General features: G+C 34.7%; 1 protein-coding gene across 3 annotated transcripts in view; it reads left to right on the top strand.

The window, feature by feature from the left end:
• The window catches only part of CDH12 (cadherin 12), a 506,510-nt gene that overhangs the window by 157,332 nt on the left and 328,566 nt on the right, over positions 1-20,612 (top strand). For all 3 annotated transcript variants that reach the window (XM_072327372.1, XM_072327373.1, XM_072327376.1), the window contains one exon: positions 6,885-6,986. The gene's annotated coding sequence lies outside the window, so the exon portion shown is untranslated. The remainder of the gene's footprint in view (positions 1-6,884; positions 6,987-20,612) is intronic.

The raw sequence follows: 20,612 nt of genomic DNA, 5'->3' as shown, positions 1-20,612 counted from the left end.
AAGTGTTCAGAAGAAAGCAAGCAGTTTTTCTTCTTTCAAACTGCAGTGTGATAATAAAAATTATCTTGGATCCTGAGAAGTTTACAGAATGCAACACCAAGTGGCCATTGAATGGATGGTGTTTAACCTCTGTTTTAAGAGATGCTTTTTCTGCCCAACCAGGAGCATAAGAACTAACTGCAGCCCCCAAATCTGAGCATGGTGTGGAACTGCTATGTCATCCTATTTTTAAAATGTTTGCTATTCTTAGTGTAAAAATAAATGTTGTGGAGGAAAGTATTTGTGCTAGATAATGTCTACCTTACGAATTCAACTGGTTTTGGCTGCGTCACACTAATACGACTAACAAAAGTGCAGTAATTTCTAATTGTGAATGAGAACAGATGGCTCCAGTATATTATATTTCTGTTAGTTCTGTTCAATCTTTGCATATGCACTCAATGGAAATACTGTTAGAGGGAAAGCAGAGACAAGTTTGTTTGTTTGTTTGTTTTTCTTTCACTTTTATTTGTTTGTTTAATTTATCAAATACACTTATCAATTGTTATTACATGAGACAAGGAAAGAAAATACCAATAGTAAAACTGTTAAAGAAAATGTTTAATAAAATAAATCTGTTGTTTTATAAATGTAATTTAGATATATGCACTTAGGAGTGTATGTGAGTAGGTGTGCACAAAGGAAATGGTGACAGAGTAGGGAAATATCCATGTGTTTTTCCATTTAGACAAATTATGTACCTGCAGCCATTAATCAAGTAGACATACGGTGTCATTTCACAGAGGAATTTATGTACAGTAGATTCTTCATCAGTTCCCTGTTGTTCCTGAAAAATGCATTCAGAACAAGTGTTCTTTGAGTTCACCCAAAAGCAGAATACTTGAATATATTTTGAGGCTATGATAATTTATTTTGAGAAATAAGCTAGATATATTTAGAAATCCTCTTAAAATTCTCTTAAAGTAGAATATTCCAATGAACTTCTTATTTGTTATGAGGTGTGTATGTGATATGAAGGGGAATGAAGGCCATCAAAATAAACTGATATTCTGGACTTGGAGATGGCAAGAAACTGCTGGATAGTGTCACAAGTGGTCTGTCTTTTCACACTTTTTCACACCTACAATCCTTTTCCTTTTATTAGATGCCATCTTTATGGGGGAGGGAGATTAACGGCAAGCTTTCTGGAGTCCAGAAGGTGATTTTTCAGAAGGCTAGCTATGAATTCCTTATGTGTATTGTAGTCACTGGGACTCCAGATTTTTGAAACCAGATGAATTCCTTTCTGAAAATTCAGATTTAAGTGAATCCAGTGTTGAAGAGACCATAAGACACAACTCAATATAGTGAAAAGGGTTCTTTGTCAATTCCAAAGTAAATCCTGCATAGTCAATATTTAATTTTAAGCAATATTTATATAAGTTATTTTATTAGTTTTCTTGCCTTATCTCTGTGAAGAAGCATCTGCAACATTGAAGTAAATGTCAGATCCAGAGGCTTATTTGATTAAGCTATGGCAACAGCATTAATCTTGTAAAGGAAATCAAGACAATAGAAGGGGCTGGATGGACCAGGAGATTGATAATTGGTTAGAAAGCTTTTGACCTTTGGGCTGGTAGTACAGATTCAAGCCAAGTTGGTAGTGACTGAAAATCATTATTCTCTGATAGTAGTGCAATTGTCATGTGAAATGGGTGATTGGTTTCATTCCAGTTCCTGCTGAACTGGTAGGCTAAATGCAAAAATTACTGCTCCCAGTGGCTTTGTTTTAATGCAGAGTTTAAGGACAGAAAGAAGGATGGGAACATCTTTTATTTTTCACCCTCAGGAGCATTCTGGGAGGTAAGAGGGGAGAAAAGCTTCAGTTCTTTGGCTGCTACCATGTGTGTTGGGTATTGGGTAGGTGGTGCCTGCGTGCACTTGGGGTGGAGTCAGGGAGGTCACGAGTGTCTGACAGGGGCGGTCACCTGGACCACTATATAGGGTTTGTTGCGAGGCATTAAATTGGTACTTTTGGCATTATGCACTGTGTGTGAGTCCCGTCTGTTCCCTGTGTGCTGAGGCACAGTACTTTCACACGGCAGCCTTGACTTGTCGCCGGATCGGGAGGCGACAATATGGAGAGCCTCACAGCTACCAGGCTCCTGTTTGGAGATTAGGAACTCTCTTTTCCTATGTCATCCACGTGATGTCTTTCATTAGCATTAATAGAAGTGGAGGTTTTATATGAAATTCCACTCTAATTATCTTTATAATTAAGTTTCTTGTTTCGAGTAAGTTGGGCTGTTTTCACCATTTTTCAGTTGGTAAAAAAAATAAGACAATAGTGATTTCTTTATTTTTCATTGATTTGCAATTCATTCAGGAAGTTCAGCAAGTACTTTATATGAATCTGTTTGACCTGGCAATTGTGCATGAACCCTGCTGAGTCAATAGATGATGTATACCTGGATGAGCAACTAAAGATTTACAACTCTTTGTCTGAGTTTCATTGTTTTCCCCTCCTTAATTGGATGACCTGGGTTTAATTATTAATGCTAGCTGAAGCCAATATAATCTAATCCTGTAAGAAATCATTTGACTTGCTAGCAATCTCAGAACCACACAGACTCTTATTAAAATGATTGAGGATTCCTTTTATCCTCTTCTTACTCTTTTGAATTAAACTCGGTCAGATTCACCACAGATAGTGGAATCTATTTCTTTTCTTACTTTTTTTAATACATGTGAAGCATACAGCTGTATTACACATGCAGTCACATACCCTGATTGTTCTACAAATCAGGGGGACATTTTGTTTGTTCTACAGGCTCGTATTGTTGTGTCTTTCGTGTTTGTACTTGTTTGAGTGGTGCTTACTCTGTTCGTACCTTTCACTGTTTTTTGTTTTTAATCACTTTAAATGATGTGTATTGTCACTGTAAGGACTTGGTTCCTTTTCTTCAGATGAGGAAAGCATGGCCTCTGTATCATTTAACCATACAGCTAGTTACCTGTTCCTTAGTAGAAATGTTAAGTGCGCTTTTTGGTGCAAGAGTAGACAAAACATGAGAGAATACAAGCAATGTTGAACTACTTAAAATTCAGACAATGTTCATATTATTAGAAGTTTTCATACTAAAAATACACGTATTCAGAGGTTGTTGCATAGTTTTCTCTGTGGGGAGGGATTAAGCTGCTTTAGAAACCTACAGGATTTGTGTTGAGTCTTTTCTGAATAGAAATTTATCTTTTCAGGTATATCTCTTCAATTGCTAATATGGTGGTGAGAAAATATGGTTATTTGATGATATGCACTGTCTTTCTGTAACCATTGCTTATCCTTTATACTGCCAGCAGTGACAGGAAGCAGTTTCCTTCTGCTATAGAGGAGAGAAACAGGAAAATTCAGTGCAGGGGTCTGTCATCAGTGCGTGCAGACTTACCCTATGTCCCTGTAGTCTGTGAGAGCTTTATTACTGAATTCAATCACAGGAATCTTGTCTGCAGCAAAGGAGTTAGTACTGCTTGCTTTAGTATTGATTTGTGAATGAGTAAACATGACGGCATTATTAGCTTTGCCTTGTTGCATATTAGTATTTGAGAGCATATTTACCAAATACGCCCTGATGGAAGTGTTCTTCTGTACAAAACTGGCTATTATGATTTTGAAAAGAGGTTAAAAATTACATGGCATTCTTGTTTTTCTGGTACATGTTTGACTCCCAGATGTCTGTAAACAGACAGTAAAATGTCAGAATGATGAGGGTGAGAAGTACCGGGGGAAGTGAGGGATAACAAAACCCTTCAGTCTACGATCATGCTCTTTCTAAATGACCTTGCACATGATGGGCACAAATTTGTATTTTGCACGAAAACCTGTTGTTTAGGAAGAATAGATGTTGGTGGAAAGAGAATGTGAATAGAAAGGCAGGCGTGGATATCAGTTTTTCAAACGGTACAAAAGGGCTGAGTGCATCTGAAAAGCAGAGAAGTGAATTTCTCAGTACATAACTAACCCACGTGGAATGTCGAATATTTATGGGTACCTAAAATAACAATGTGAGATCCTTCTGAGCTGCATTATTTATATTTGGGGCAAAAGCAAATAATTTTTATGCATTTCTTTTTCTTTACGTTTTCTATTTATATGTATTCTTCTTTACTTCCAAAGCATTCTGGTAGATGGTGAGAGTGTGTGCCTCATCGTTTTTCTAGTTCACCCTTGGCTTGGTTGAAACACCACTGAAGGCCACTGTGTGTTAGGAGATCAAAGCTGAAGGAATATGTGAGAGGGGGCAGACAGAAAAAAATCTATGAAGTTCGTAGATTGATAGAATTGTTTCAGTTGGAAGAGAATATTAAAGATCATGTAGTCCAACTCCCCTACAGTGAAAGGAGACACCTACAACTAGATCAGGTTGCTCAGAGCTCTCTCCAATCTGACCTTGGTTGTCTCCAGGGATGAGGCACTTCCCTGGGCAATCCGTTCCACTGCTTTCATGACCCTATGGTGAAAAAGAAAACAAACAAATACCTTTGCTCTCATATCCAGACTAAATCTTCCCTCCTTTATTTTGAGGTAATTTCCCCTTGTCCTATCATATCAGACCCTGCTAAGGATTCTGTCCCCACACAAACTCTGTATTCAGTACAGATATGAAATGAAAAAGGAAAAAGGATCAGTAATATCATGGAGTATAGGTTAAATGACTAACTGTTAAGTTGTCCACTTCTTCAATTCAAACAGGAAATACTAAAATTCAAATTTTGCCAAATATTCAGATTCCCTATCATTGTTTCTTTCAGCTTTGTTGCTAATAGGAAATCTGACAGCTTTTACTTTGATTTGTGAATGTGTTGGAAATCTTCTGTGTGAACATGAGTATTTTCCAGTAAACTCAAGTAGCCCCATAGATCCCAGTAGTCTCCCCAGGCTAAATGATTAATCCAAACTATGTATTATTTTTCTTGTGCTTTACTTTTCCTCCAGCTAAATAAACTGAGTATTTGCAGTAAAGATTTTTCAAATGTAATCAATGCAACTAAGAACAAATCAATCAGGTTTACAGAACCACTCCAAACCTTATTTGCAATAAAAGTCATTGTGATCCCTCTCTCATTGCTGATGCTCTCCGTATAAGTTCCAGGCAGTAAAATTCTTGGGAATTACACTCCAGGTTAAGAAGCTTTTTAAAGAAACAGGAATTTGTTGTACTAACACCAAAGATGCCCGATTTTTTTCCCTAACTTTCCTTATTTTCTCCTTCATTTAAAATTATACAAATTATTATTATGTCATCAGTGAACTACAAATTTATGTGGTGTGTTTATTTCTAGATGCATTCTTCAGTTGCTGTATTAGATCCATGAAGTTAATTTTGTCAATATTAATAGTTTCTATGAAATCTAATTTAAAAATAAGAAAAACTAATATTTGAAGGGCAGTTTCTATCAGAGACACAGAAAACTATTGCAGTGCTGGGATTCTTTTCTCCTTACTTTCCAAGAATTATTGCTCCCACTTTAGTTAAAGGAAGGTCTCTGTTCTTTTGGGGTTTGTTTGTTTGTTTGAAGATGTTATAGATTTCTAGGCTGCTGAAAAGGATTACAGGTTAACTCTTAACATGAAAATGTGGGAGAAGTTGAGCTATTGCAAAACAAGTGACATTTTTGTAAGCATACAATTTACATTGCAGTAAGCTGTCTGCTTTTATGTCATTGCCTTCTTGAAGTTTGGAAGTTTGGCTTACTAATATCTTCATAAATGGTTTATTTCTCTTTGTGTATGTAATTCACCTAACTTCTGTGTATTTTAATTTCTAAAAGCCTGCATTGAAACTAAACTAATGTGTTGGCACAGAGTAGATATTATGTGTCCAAAAAATAAAATAAAAAAATAAAGGGGTGGGGGGCAAATGATTACTTTCCAGCTGTTTGTCTTCCTTTGAGTTTTCTCTGCACATTTACTTTTCTGTTAGAATGCCAGCTGCATTTCAGTATTCTGTCAGCCTCAGGTTTGGACTTGCTTGTTTTTTAATTTCCTTTTTCTCTTCTCTCTTATTCATTTCTCTTGAAATTCATCTGTATTCAGAATTTCCAATATACAAACTGCTGAACAAATATAAAACCATCAAAGAACTCTCAAGTTTTAGTCCTACTGAAATTATTGTAAATATATCTGACGAATACTATTATATTTTGTTTGTTTTGTTTGTTGTTCCTAAGTGAAAAGCTAAAATTAGATCAGTGTTCTAATAAAAACGTATCTCAGAATTGGAACAAAAACCAATTCAGGATGGATTTGTTATGGAAATTGCTCATGTGAGTTGCAAAGCGGACTCTTAGCAGAAAAATAACCACCCCACCATTTGTAATACTGATTTGAGACATTATGGCAGTGACAAAATTGGCTGCACCACCACTGTGGAAAGAACAAAGCATTATATGCAGTGTCACTAGCTCATGTTTTCACTCCTTCATCCTTTTCAAAGAAATCTTTGTGTGTTTATTTTCCCACTGCGATGAATGATAGCTGACACAAAGGTAACTCAGCCATGGCACTGCATACAAATCACAGCCATAATAGGATGCTCTGCAGTAATATCTATCTCCAGTAAAAATCCCATAAGTTTAGGCAGCTATTAGGAATGTGAGCGGTTTAGTTCTGCTGACTGTTTGCTCAGCAGGATCCATCTGTTCCAGGGGTATCTGTCCTACTCCTTACCTTGCCATATTGACATAACATAGCACAGAAGTGATGCTGGGTGACTTATTCAGTTTATGTGTTTGATGAGGTGTTTTGTTTGTTTGTTTCCTTTTTTTTTTTTTTTTTTTTTTAATTTTTTAGTGTTCATGAGAAAAAACTATTCAAAATGACAATTTAATTTCTGTATGTTTTGCAGATTGTAGTAACCCAGTCAGAAGAGGATTGCATTGAGTGAGACCAGCAAAGGTCTGAACTTCGCTTCTGTACGACCTTGGAAGATGTGGCATCTTATTGACAGGTAGGCTTTTTAAGTGTGGTAGATTTCTCCTTTGTCTTCAAAAGTTTAGTCATAACAATGGTCAGCTCACCCTGTTAAATGTAATGAATTTAGTTTTATTTTTTGTAGTTTTTATGGATTTCTATTTTGTTATTTATGTATTAAAAATAATTTTGTTTTAGGCCTAAGAAACAGATGGAGAAATCCTAGTACCTGCTATTTTTAATAAGTATCTCCACAAAAAACATTTGATGCAGTCTGAGGTTTGCAGTACTACTAAGCAATAGACTATTTACAAATGCCAGTGCTGTGTGTTACCCTTCTCAGGCTATTTCAATTTACATGCAGATTGGAGAAAGCAAAAGTACTTTTATAGTCTGTACTGCACCTCTTAAATGACAGAAATGCATTTTTGTCTTCAAACTTTACTTTTATAATGCTTTTTTCTTGTAATTGAAGGGTTTTCTTTTGTCAAATGGTGTTTGTCTCATTTTCGTGGAAAGAAAAAACAAAAACAACAGTATATCATAGGTTTCCTCATGTTTATTAATGTCATCTACTTGGATTGTTTCTTACGGAATCTACTATAAACCATATATACTATAAACTGCTATACTCTTGGCAAGCATCTAATCCTGGTGAAAATGAAACACTGGGGGTATTTTGTCTATATATACCTTCAAAAAACAAAACAAAAAAAAAAAAACAAAAAAAAAAAAAAACCCAACAACAACAACCTTTCTATATTTTAATGAATTGTATTGTATTTGTAAAACACTTCTTTACAGAAAGGGTAGTTAAGCACTGGAATAGGCTTCCCAGGGAGGTGGCTGAGTCACCATCCCTGGATGTGTTTAGGAGCCGTTTGGATGTGGTGATATGATATGATATGATTTAGCAGAGGGTTGTTAGAGTTAGGGTACTATGACTAGGCTAAGGTTGGACTTGATGATCTTTTGAGGTCTTTTCCAACCTGGGTAATTCTATGATTCTATTTATGTTGAACTGAGAGCCTAATGAGCATGAAGCACAGTCTCTGGAAGAGACAGCAAAGCCATTGTTTAGCTTTTTTGGTCTATTAAATGATTAAATTCAGTAATAGTTTGTGTATTACAGCTCTGTTTAATGCTGGTTTTTGACATTTAATGTGCAGGGAGATATGGAGTGAGTAGGATTTGAATACTGATTGTCTTCTGCTGAAGTTGCATAGAAAAGGCAAACAACTGTAGAGAGTAGTTTGAGGTTTTACTATGTTTAATTTCAGTGGAATATAAAAGCAAAGCCACTATATATTGTGCTTTTTCTAAAAACTGTGATGCTGTTTTTCTTTATAGTAAGAAATTTTTCTGCCTGAATGCCATACTAAGTAATCATGGATTACTTTTAAGCTGTGCTTTTAAGCTTCCCTATGATGTGGTGTTGTTGATGCTAAAGTTTTGTTTTATTTGTGCCTCCATTTTGGTAATCAAGTGATATATTTTATGTGAACACTTAAAAATTAGGTATTTATTACTGCAATAAAATGGTAACGACAACTTTAGATACAAAGATACCATTGTTTTCAGTTATATATCTATTATTTTCAAGTTCTGTGCTTCTGAAGGTAATGGAAGGGATTTAGAAAGCTGATATTGTATCTCAGTGAGTCTTCCAGATATGTAAAAAGAATTTCTGGAATGTTATCACTATTAGCATTTGTTATCTTGGCTCTGTTCACTGGAATTTTTCCGAGGGAGTACTGGACTTGAAGGTACTCTTTCTGTTTTGGAACATGGCTTATGGGTGGATACATTGCTATGCAGTTTTCTTCAAAAATGTTTGGGTTTTCTGAAACCTGGATTGTAGTCAGAAATGTACATTGTTTAGGGACATTCAGCTAGACAGTATGAGACCATAATAAAATTTATAATAGCAAGTAATGAGAAATGATTACATTAAATTTCATCTGAAACTTGATGAGATCTGCACTTAGTATAATACTTAATGAAAACACAGAGAACACAGACAGGTGGAACATTGTATGCTTTATATTTTTAAATATAAATAGACTGGGAGTTTGGACACAGTTAAAAAACCTGGTTAAATTCGGAATAGGTTAAGTACCTAATTCTCAGTGCTATGGTTTAAGCTCCACAAATTGCACTGTTTTGTTGTGTTTGTTTTTTTTTTTTTTTTTTTTAATACTCAAATGTACATTTCTACCCCACAGGACTGAAGCTTCTTGTGTGGGCTAGGTAAACTTATTTAGGTTTTATATCTTTGTGTTACTTGTATATATGTGCATATAAGTAAAGATGGAGAAATTGGCATATTATTAAATATATAATAGAGAGATATTAGAGAAAGTTATATATTTGCCCAATTCAGTATAAATTTAAGTGCACATATATATTTTTTAGCTACATTAGTTTTCTGCTAAGGAAAATAATTCATAGATGTGCAAACCTTAAAGAGCTCAGTGCACAAAGTGAGCATTATTTAGCCGTCTGTTCTGTCCCTCACAAGCCTACTCCCTTCCTTCCTTTTCACTGCGGGTTTTTGCAACTAAACATATTGCTTGAAAGTATGCATGGCAGGTGGTAATCCAGGTCATCTTAATATCTCCCAGTCTAGCAAAACAAAACTGATAAGAAAAAAAAAACACCACAACAACAACCTTTCTTGTTATCAAAGAAATACTACAGAGAGATGAAGAGGCAGCTTGGTTGTGGGACAACAATCCATAATTTACTTTGCAGATGTCTCTGTAATTTAAGCAGCAGGCAGAATAACCGCTCAGTTGTAGATGCTCTGGGAAAAGGATACCCAGAGCCTCGTAAATCATGGTAAGGATTAGAAGTGATGAACATTCATCTTCTTAACCTCGTAAAGCAATATTGCAAAGCTGAGGATTACAACTTACTGTGCAAGTAATCTTTGTTCAGGGATAAAGGGTGTCAACTTCTTAAAAAGCTTCTCTCAATTAACAGTGGTGTCTATCTTTAGAAGGAGAGAAATCAGTCTTGAAACCAATTTTAAATGAATTCCTACTATTAAAAGAATAATATACTCAATATTTTCCACAACAAAAGGAAATAGAGTACCTGTTTGCTGAGATTATTGGTTTTGTTGTTGTGGTTTGGTTTGGTTTTCAAGTAAAGGCAATAGTTTGAAAGCTTTATTTAGTAGGCAAAACCCCAAAAATATAAAAGGCCATTTGTTTTTCTGATAAGTCTGAACAACAATTTGTCTTTCTTGACCTCAACTGTTCATTGCTATTAAAAAGAGGCTTAATGGACATGGACCCTTTTGAAGTCTAGAAGAGGCCTTGAGGATGATTAGAGAGCTGGAGCGCCTCTTTGATGAAGAAAGGTTGAGGGAGCTGGGCTTTTTTTAGCTTGAAGATGAGAAGGCCAGGTTGAATGGGGCTCTGAGCAGCCTTATCTACTGGGAGGTGTATCTTCCTGAGGCATAGGGGTTGGATCTAGATGATATTTAAGATTCCTTCCAACCCAAATTGTTCTGTTTATCTATAATTATTTAAAACAAAACAAACAAACAAAAACAACAACAACCAAACAAACAAAAAAACAGACTATGACTTCAGGCTGTTTTGAATGTGTGCTTTTAATTATTTGGGTGAAGAATGTGAATGCTTCCTATTACACCACGAGAAAACTTAGAATTCTGGTATGCTGACTTGTGACATGTAGGGTACCAGCATCCCTGTAAAGAACTTCTAACTCATTCTCTAATGTATTCAAAATACTTCATTTTTGTATTCAGAAACCCAGATTTTAGAGGGACTGAGGGAATCTAAAAGTCTTTGAAAGAGCAGTGCCATTAGGAGATTCTTTCATAGACCAGCAATCCAAGAAAATCAAGGGTTCAAGAGTTTGTGGAAGCAATTTGTGGTAAGGCACTCTTTTTGTTATACTTGACTACAGATCGTTGACGTTTCTACACGTTATACAGAAAAATTCTGATGAGGAGAGTGCTGCACTGGATCAGTGACAATAACCAATTTTTTATATGTATGGCAAACCAGAATGTAAAGTTCTTATAGGTTTAAACCTAACTAATGAAAATTAACTGAGAAAGAACATGCAACTTTGATGGTACTGTTCATGAAATGGTAGCGTTCAGGAGAAGAAGGAAAACAGGAAAATTAAAATAATTTACTTTCTGGAAGCAGATTTCAGTGAGCTCAGATTAATTATAAGATCTTAAGGAGGGTAAATCTAAGGAGCTAGAAGAATTGGTAGTTATTTGAACAAGTATTTTAATACTAAGAAGAAAGTAGTGAGGAGAAGAAAGCCTGTCGTCAGAGGTTTTTACTGTTTTTATTGATTACTTCAGCTTTTTTTCTTTATCAGTAATTAGGTGGCATCAGTTAACACCAATGGCAAAGGTATAAGACCTCAGGTGACATAGATCACTTTTTTAAGTAATTATTCATTTTCTTGCTGTGAAAACAAGATTGAAGTTATTCCAAGTTACTTACTGAACCAACTGAGTCTGTCTTAGCTTTAGAATAGATATAAGAACTGAGTGCAAAAAGAAGAGATGTAGAATTATGTTATCTTAACACTAATTCTAGGGAAAGATAAACAATCTGGGAGGCATACAAGAAGAAATCCATTTAACACGGATTTGTCAATAATGAATGGTATCCTTTTACAGAAGGGTAATTGGACAGCTGGTTAATAGAAGAGTAGATATTATCTATCACAAAGTTAGTGTGATTTCCATAAAATATTGCATAATGCAATCTAGACAACTATTTTGTCTGTTTGAAAAGACAGTGTGAAAACAGTGTATGGAAAACAGTCTGAAATTCTCAGTAGTCTAAAAGGATTTTTTGGGTACCGATTTTTATGAACTTATTTGTGAGTTGAATGGGAATTATTATTATTATTAAATTTCTGTGAGTTTGTATTTGGCTAATAGACTTAAGAGACAGTGTAATGTTATCTGCTATTTTATTTTCATGACTTTAAACCAAGTCACACTGTCATTATCCTTATCACAACTGTATTTTGATAAGTTTCTGCTTTTCTTCTAAAAAGTATATTTACAAACTGTCTTCTCAGCTTCAGTAATTGCTTTATTTTGTGTCCACTGCTCCTTTTTGTTCCCTTTTCAGAAAACTTATAACAAACTTGTGGGTTTTGGAGTAGATCCCTTGGTTTAAAATATTTTCTTTACTATTTATTTTCAGTCTCTCACATGTTTTTACAAAAGGGCAGACGTGAATGTGTTCAGTATTAAGTTGCTTTAGAAAATTGTTTATTTTCAGGTCCAAAAAATACAGCTGTTTGAAGACCTTTGTATTAATTCAGATTTTCTTGAATTGTTTATTGTAATCTTTGAATCATCTATTTTTAAATGATGGAATTAGAAAGGGGTATCCAAGTAATTTAAGCATCACTCTTTTGGAATCTAGGAGTCATAGCTTTGAAGGAAGAAACACTATTTTGAAACCAAGCATACTAAGTCTTTGAAAATAATTATGAAAAAGCTTATTTATTATTTCTTTTGTTGTTGTTGTTGTTGTTTGTTTTTTTCTTTAATGAAAAAAGTCTCCTTTTCTGGAGACGTTCAAGACCCATATGTGCAACCTGCTGTAAGGAGCCTGCTTTGGCAATGGGGTTGGAGTAGATGATCTCTAAAGGTACCTTCCAGCCCCTACAATTCTGTGATTCTGTGAAAATTAAAACATCAAGATAATTCAGTCTGTTGTATAGATTAGTGCAGTAAACCAAACTAATCAGTAGTCTAACATAATAGTTTTCATTTCTTCTCTTATGGTTCGGTGCTTTCAATGTCTGACTTCGGGCCTCAGGATAATCTAGCTTTTGAAAATCAGTAGAATTTATATTTATCAAGTTTTTATAAAACAACAGTAGGTGGCTCTCAGAGCAGTTATGTCTGTAGACAACTGTAAGCATTGGAACATAAGTACTGATACTGACCTTTTCTTCATTAGTTGGCATGATTGAGTGGGGTTCTATTTTCAGGATTTTAAATGGTATGTTTGTTTAGTAATTTAAATTTCAGATTTTAGTATGTACTGTAATATTAATGCTGCACTTATTTCACTCTCACTTATTTCATTGCCTCTCCCTTTTCAATTTGGCAAATTATTTCTAATGATGTTAGATTAGTGGAGGGAGGGGCCCCAGTCCTGAAAAGGAGGCTGTTGGAGGAGATTTTCAACATCATGACGTAAGAAACAGCTTTTCCAGACCTATATTTACTGCTAAAAATCCATCCACAAAATAACTTAGCAGTTATTAATCAGCTTTAAGATTGAACAGATCTCTGAATATAAATGCTCTAACATCAAGGAATAATGTTACAGGGAGAAAAGGTCTTCAAAAATGTATATTTTTCACCCTGAACATTCTTTGGGCATAGCATCACTGCTATCATATATCATTTTTAAGTAAAAGAGAGTTGGTCCACATTGTGATTACTTTACTTTTCTCTTGAATTTATAAAAAAAAAAAAAATGGCATCTATACATACATAGCTTGACATTTCTAGTGGTCAGAAAAAGAGATAATTATTTGGATTGTCTGTGGACTCGGACATCACTCAATAGTCATTTAATTATTTATTTATTTTTCACTCACCCTTTACAGAGAGCCTTTTATTGAGGACAGGCCTTCATAAATACTTGCAGAAGATCATAATCATGGGACTTTTTTTTTTTTTTTTTTTTTCCATCTGCTTCAGGCCAGACCATTTGTCAGATGCTTAAAACAGTGCTGTAGAGTTTTACAGGCCTTAGGGCAAGACTTTTTGTCATCAGAATAGCTGTATCCTCCAATAATCTCATAATGATTGTGCTAGAAATGTCTTTCTAGGCAGTTTTTCTGTGGTGATTTTTGTTCTAATTTGACCATTTTTCTTTCTCATTATTAACATGTGAAAATGCATTTAGTTTCTAATATTGTATTGGGATGTTGGTTATTTTGGAAAATACTGCCAATAAAACAGAATGCAGGGAGACAGTTTGCCTGTTTAGCTGTGATTCAGTCAGATCAAAACTAAATTCTGAGCATGGATACTATTTGTATACTATTTGTATGCAGACTTTTTTTTTTTTTTTTCCTATGATTTCACATAGTCTTGATGATGTCTTTCTCATCAATCGTCTTTTTTTTCCCTTGCACCAGAAGTACAACCCCGATGCACAGTTTTGCATTCTCATAAAACACGTGCTACTGTTTTCGTCAGTTATCTGAATCACTGGTTAAAGACATGATTCAGGAAAACCAATAAAGTAAACAGGGAAGGAATCACATCTACTCAATGAATTGGCAAAAAGCATTCTTTATTTAGGAAAGTTAATTTTGCCTGATGTGAATGTCTTTTCAATATTTATAACATAGCCTTCCATAAATTGTGATAGCTTTAATGTATGTAGAATCTGTTAAGTAAACAATATGATCATATGCTGGTTGTAACTGCTTTTGAAATTGATTATTTATTTGGTATTCTTCAGTATTTTGTGCCAATTTGAGATGATTTTGAGAGACACTAATATTTTGAGCAAATTAGGTTTTACATTCTAAACAAACTGATGGAACAAAGGTTCAAGTTTTGAAGAGTATATCTTATTGAATTGGTATTTTCATTAACTCTAAAACTAATCCAAGGAAATCAAGTTCTTAAGGAAATTCCAAATGCACTTCAAATGTTTGAAACTAAACTTGTGTAATGTCTTTATTTATCTCAAACAGCTACATGTAGAAAATGGGAAATTATTGTTGTAATTCCATCTGAAATGAAATAGCTGCATTAGGAAGTTGTTTATAAAAATTTGCAAGGAAGATAATACTGTCTGTATCTGTTGAGGCACTGCGACTTAAGTCACAAAAAAGCGTGTGGTTTTTGTTTATTTAGCAGTGAGGAACTGAAAAACCTGGTCATGCCACTACTGATTCCTGTAATTTTGAGTATATTTGATAAGTGCTTGTGTTTTAAATACTAGTATGAGTGGGTAGGTACCATTAAAGAAAAATGATATTTTGGTTCAGTTAAAAGTAGAACTAGAAAATCGTAATCCAAGGATGTAAATATTTCAGCAAATGGTACACAGTATTCCAAGAATTATGAGCTATTGCACTTGGAAGCAATAAATGCTATCTTACCAGTACAGCACTCTGCCAAAACTCATTAGTTTTGATGAGAGGATTTATTAGCAATGGGGCAACTTGGCTGTCACAACAATTCCTCCTCAAATTCTTACTTTGTGTCCTTCTGTGATACCATAACGTACTGTATAAGGTGAGCATCAGCTTTCATTCTGCTCACTCAAGCAAGCATGTTTTAAGAAACATGAGAGCATGGAAGAGAAACCTAAAGAACAATGAGATTTACAGAATGAAAATACGAGGTGCATACAATGATAAAAAAAACAAAACAAAGTATTGAACCCAGAAACTTAGAAAGATCTTGAAATAATCAGTGGAATTGAGTTAGAACAATTAAATCAATTAATAATGCTTGCTTTTCACAACATTTGCTATAGTCAGCTTTAGTCATTTGCTATAGTCAGCTTTATAGCACAGCTTTTTCACAGTCCTAATCCTATATTTAGATGAATACAATCAGAAATAAAGTAGTTTTCCTCTTTATGTTTTGCATATGCAATTTTTGCTTCTCTGAGTAGACTGTCTTTAAACAGAAGCTGAACTGATGCAGTTTTCTTCATTCTTGCCACCTGCTCTTCTGTGCTGTCAGCCTCCAGGTTCAGATCCTATGTGCCCATGGAGGGCCACAAAGAGTTTTGTGTTTCCTTGCAGAACTTATAAAGTTAAGATGGGTATGTCAAAATCCTTTTATTTTGTATGTATGTGAAAATCTTGAAAATATTCTTGAAAGATGTTTCTAGGATTGTTTCTTTTTTTAAAAAACAACAACAAAAAAAAAAATCGTTTCACTGCAGACTATTTCTTACCTCAGGAGTATGTTTGATTACATAGGCCAAGACTGTGTCTATTTATCTGATGTAGACACTGGTAAAGCATGTATGGGACTTAAAATGCTGTATTTGTTCTGGTAAGCCTGACATAGATCTCATAGTGCTTAGTGGTATTGCAGAAGTATGAGCTTTGCAAGAAACAGAGCTGAGGTTTTCAATTATAACACACCATGTTTTTATAGGAATTATTTAAATACGCATTTCTGGGATGGGATATTAAAGAAATTCAGATCATTGCAGTTACTGAGTACATAAAATGTGGTATAAAAATTCCAATCAAGCTTCAGGGAGGAAAGAATAGTTATGGCAAAATGCTGTAATATAGTAAAAAGCTTCTCGTACTAGATCAGAAATATCTGTCACCTCAGAAAAATATATTCTAAATACTATTTTTTTTTTTTAAATATGAGGAGAAATTAAGAACACAGAGGTGATACTCATTTTGTATACTGTATTTTTATAAACTTACTCAATGCAGATTAAAAATCAATGGCAACAATGTAGGACTTCTTAGAATTCACGTGGGGGAAGCAAATATTCTTCTGATGTCGGTGTGACTTTTAGCTGAAGAATAAGAGAATAAGGCATTTGAACATGGAAATCCAGTTTAAATATATATATATATATATGGTTGAATTATGTTTTTATTATTATCATCTTTTATTGAAAAACGTAATCAAATAATTAACTTGGTGTTTTACTGAATATCACATATATTGTAAAAAAGATACTTAAAAATAACAGTGCAAAATGGGAGTGTTATGGACAAGTTATTCAGAACTAATTATTCTATTTCTGCTTGGCTGCCCATTGTGGGACATTGCACTGCCACCTCTGTTTCAAAAATGTCATTCAGTTACCTACTATTGCAGCATATGTCCATTGAACATGTTTCAAAACAAGCATGTGACAATTCAGGCAATCTAAGTTCTCTAATGATGTATACAAACAAAATCCCTCAGTTCATTTCTTGCATATTCCAGTCCATCACTTGAGCAGCCCCAAAATCTTTGTGTTAAGGCTGCTACTGTAAAAGACATGGATGGGTCAATATGATCTGTTATGCGTTATAATAGTGACAGAGAATATTCCCAGCTTGCTGATGCCTAACTTAGAGCATTCTGAGTTCTAAAACCTGAAAAATAAGCTGTATGGTAGAAATGTGCAGATAATGAATGAATTCTGTAGAAGTTCTCTTGTCACTGGTAGTCTTATGGATGGAGAAGAAAAAGCAGGTGTCATAAATCTTGATTAAATAAGGATTTTGGTACTGTTCACACGCTGTTTTAATCTGAATTTAATGTAGATGGATCAACAAAGAGTGAGCACAAAACTGATTGCAGAACTCTTTTGTCTAATGACAGAATTATTCACATTCAGATATAATTCTATGTCAAGGATCTTTGTTCTGACCTTATACCTAGCTCTTTATGTTCAGTATTGTCATTAGTCCAATGGGCGATGAAATAGGAACACATATTGCTTACAAAGTCTTCAGATAAATTTGCCACCTATAAAACAAATGAGAATTAAGAGCATTTCAGAGGCTAGGGTCAACATTCAAAACATCGATGAAAAATGGGGAAGTAATCAGTAGGAGGCAGGGTGGAACTTAGACAAAGGAAATCTCCATGTGCAGAAGTAGTCAAAAGAAAAAGTAAACTGAGGAACAGCTGATGAATTAACTACTCAGGAAGAGAGGGAAATGGAAGTGGGATTACCAACTAAGATAACCATAAAATTATGACAGGATATGATTTGAAGAATGGAAAAAGGCGAAGTTTGCACACATGATTAAAAAATGTCAAAAAGATGAGAGGACTCTACAGTACAGACATCCCTCTTCAGCTTCTGAAGGAATTCTGAAGTTATCTTGGAGGCTGGTTCTCTGTACCTGGAGGAGACAGTAGCGATTGGGAACAGTCAGCATGGATTTTCCAAGAGGAATTAGTACCTGATCAACCTGATTGCTTTCCATGGTATTTCCATGAAATAACTGGACTGGTGAACAAGGGAAAAGCAATGGGTAGAAGAAGAGGAAAAAAAAAGACAGCACTGATTCCATTCTCAGAAAAATTCAGGATGCATCTGGCAGAAGCCCTGAGCCACCCAGTCTGACCTCACAACTTACCTTTTTATGAGCAGAAGATTGAAGAAGACACCTGCTGCTCCCTCTCTAGCCTGTGAGTCTTTATATGTCATTAGGGAGAAAAAAAAATCATTCTTATTTGATTTTTTTTTTTTATTTTTTTTTTAATGTTTTGGACATTAGACTTCAAGAAAAACAGGAACTGTTTTCTCAGAAGAAACAGAAGATTAAAAAAAAAAAAAAAGAAAAAAAAAGAAACTGTGAAGAAATTTAACTCTGTCCTATCCAAAACAAGGGCAGTAACATCTTGTTGCTTAAATAAATAAATAAGTGGCTTTGAGCAAACCTTTGAAAAAGCATGGCTTGATAAAGAGAAGATGTGATCAATGAGAACTTTTCATTTGACCTGGAAAGCTTCGGAAATTAGGGGAGAATAACATATTCTCCTTATACAGAACAAGAATTAAGTAGTTTCTTAATTTATAGCAAGAAAACCTTGGGTTGGGTACAATTAAAAACCTTATAATGGCAAAAATATCACTGAAGTAATCTGTATAGAGAAGCATGAAGTCTTCATTATTAGAGGTATTTAAGAACAGCAGCGTTTGTCAGAAAGTGATTCCTGAGAGAAGAAAGGAGAGCGTTTAAATATATTTCATGTTGTGCATACACAGACTATGCAAAAATGATTTAAAGCTTTCCTGACTTCAAGCCACTATTGTTTGCATTATAACTGGGAGGTAATTCTTTAAAAAACCTTCAGACAGTGAGTGTGTCAGGATTTGTTCAAAGACTGTCTTAGCTGTCGGTTTCACTACTTTTTTCTCTAAGATTTATGTCAAATCATGTTAAAATTTAACAGTACATTTTTACACACGTCTTTGTACAGAATACAGTCTTCCTTGAATGATGTCAACCCAAATTCTAACATTCACAGTATATATCTTCAAATGCTTCCAAGAGAAACAGTGATATGATGCCATTATTTTTTTTTTTCAGCAGTTAATTAGAAGAGCAAAAACCAAACCTTTATCAATTATCTATGTTCAGTTAGCTGAAATAAAAATAAAGGCTGTTGTAAGAGCTTTTCTTTCATGAAGAACAAATATTTCTATTACATATGTGTGAGGATGTTAACAAGGTTTTACTTGGAATTATATGGACTGGCGGTAGCCTGAGAAGCAGTTGATCAGGAAGGTAGTCTTATCTTTCCACATTCTCTTTAGGGGAAGAGAAGCTTCCAGCATCACTCCAGTGCAGTGTGTCCCCTTGTCTTCTTTGCTGCGTTGGCTGGTGCATTGAGAGGTCTGCTTGAGACAAGACCATAGCTTTTTCTTCGTGATTTGTTATAGTTTTAGGAAAAGCAGTAGTTTGACATAAATTGCTTTCTCTCTTGACAACAGTGTCAAGAGAGAACTTCATGCATAATCTTTATGGATGACCCTGGTCCTTCTATGAATTTCATGTGTTTCACCAATAGTGCTCTGCTTCCACTATGCAGGCAGGCAAATGCAATGCAGCATTGCCTGAAAAGGGAACATCTGTTCCCTCTTTCCCTGTTCCTTCTTTCCCTGTTCCCTCTTTCCCATTCCCTTTTGCCTCCCCCTTCTTTCCTATTCCTTTTTTTTTTTTTTTTTTTTTTTTTAGACTGCAAGTTCAGCTTCTATGGAGATGAGTTTGAAGTCTCTAATTTTTGCAAGATTAAAGACTTTAAATAAAATGAGTTATAAGGGGAATAATCTCCTATCTTGTCAAGGATGATAACTACTCTGTACAGATCAAGCCACAATTCTAGTCTGAAGAGTCCCTGAAGTAGACATATCATGTTAAGTGTGGACCGAGTCATGTGAACCAAGTAATTTTAGAGCAGCATAAGCAAAGGAAAGAAACAGAATTTTATTACATATCCTTTGTGATCTGTTCCCTAGTGTGCTATTGTGCTCCATGGTACTGTGGGTATCTTTTTCTTTCAGTTGTGTCTCACAGACTCCATTGCAAAAAAAACAAACAAAAAAAAACAACAAAACAACAACAACAACAACAAAAAACAAAAAAAAACCAACCAAACAAAAAAACCCACAAACCTCTCTTTAAGGGTAGACTATGCTAGTTACAGTGGTATTTCACTTATTTGATGAGTTAAGGGGATAACAGGAAAAAAAGATTAAATTTTATTTTGTTTTACTTTCCCATTAGATAGCTGATATTAGTTGTAACACCTGTGTGCCTGAAATAGGGTATCTCAAAGATAATTTCTGTTAGAATGCAGGCACATAGTAAGAAAAGGCCTGAATGTTTCAATGCAGATTGCCAGCTGCCACTTTTTGCACAACTAGACATGGGAATGCTGTCTGTGGGGTGGTTCCTTGTGCTTAATGTCTGGTGACACTCTAAGGGAATTGTGTTTCAATTGACTTGCTTATTATTCAAAATGTCAATAATTGTACTTAAAACTGTGACTCACACTACCTAATGTTTTGCGTTTGTTCCTGAGAGTGTTATATGCATACAATCAGCAGGGGAACTTCACATTTCAGAGCTCATTAGTTAAAAAATACCACTTTTAATTTGCTAGGCCTTTTCT

This window comes from Excalfactoria chinensis, chromosome 2 (genome assembly GCF_039878825.1).
Source record: "Excalfactoria chinensis isolate bCotChi1 chromosome 2, bCotChi1.hap2, whole genome shotgun sequence".
Classification (NCBI taxonomy): Eukaryota; Metazoa; Chordata; class Aves; order Galliformes; family Phasianidae; genus Excalfactoria; species Excalfactoria chinensis.
This window is presented reverse-complemented; position numbering and strand designations above follow the sequence as displayed.